Genomic DNA, 582 nt, shown 5'->3' with positions numbered 1-582 from the left:
GGGGGGATGCCTAGTGAAGACCCTCATTCTCATATGGAGACCTTTTGTGACTATTGTGATGCGATTTCTCAAACCGGTGTAACTCAAGACCAAATTCGATGGGTCTTATTTCCTTTTTCTCTAATTGGCACCGCGAAACAATGGTTGAAGGGCCTTGATAAGGCCACTCTCGGAATTGATTCTTGGAAGAAGTTGGCTCTAGCTTTCTACAAAAAATTCTACCCACCGGAAAAGACTAACATGCTAAGAGCTCAAATTACGGGTTTAAAGCAAAGGGATGAAGAATCTTTGTATAAAGCTTGGGTGCGATTCAAGGGAATTTGTCGCTCATGTCCTCATCATGGACTTAGCGAGTGGTTCTTGGTACAACAATTTTGGAACGGTCTATATGAAGATTCAAGGAACATTCTCAACATGGGATCAAATGGAATGTTCACCGAAGTTGATGACAATCAAACTTGGAACAAAATTGAGGAAATGGCGGTCCATAACTCACAATATAGTAGACCTCGCAAGGCTACTAGAGGAGGAAAGCATGAAGTTGACTCCGTTACTCAATTGGGTGCTCAACTTAGTGCTCAC

At 42.4% G+C, this 582-nt stretch overlaps 1 non-coding gene across 1 annotated transcript; it reads right to left on the bottom strand.

Annotated features, from left to right (window-relative positions):
- Positions 1 to 240: 240 nt before the first annotated feature.
- LOC141589318 (small nucleolar RNA R71) lies at positions 241 to 347 on the bottom strand. The gene has a single exon (XR_012520262.1). It is a non-coding gene; the product is annotated as a small nucleolar RNA R71 (small nucleolar RNA).
- Positions 348 to 582: the final 235 nt, after the last annotated feature.

This window comes from Silene latifolia, chromosome 6 (genome assembly GCF_048544455.1).
Source record: "Silene latifolia isolate original U9 population chromosome 6, ASM4854445v1, whole genome shotgun sequence".
In the NCBI taxonomy this organism is placed as follows: Eukaryota; Viridiplantae; Streptophyta; class Magnoliopsida; order Caryophyllales; family Caryophyllaceae; genus Silene; species Silene latifolia.
The sequence above is the reverse complement of the archived record's forward strand: the minus strand, read 5'-3'. Positions and strand labels throughout refer to the sequence as shown.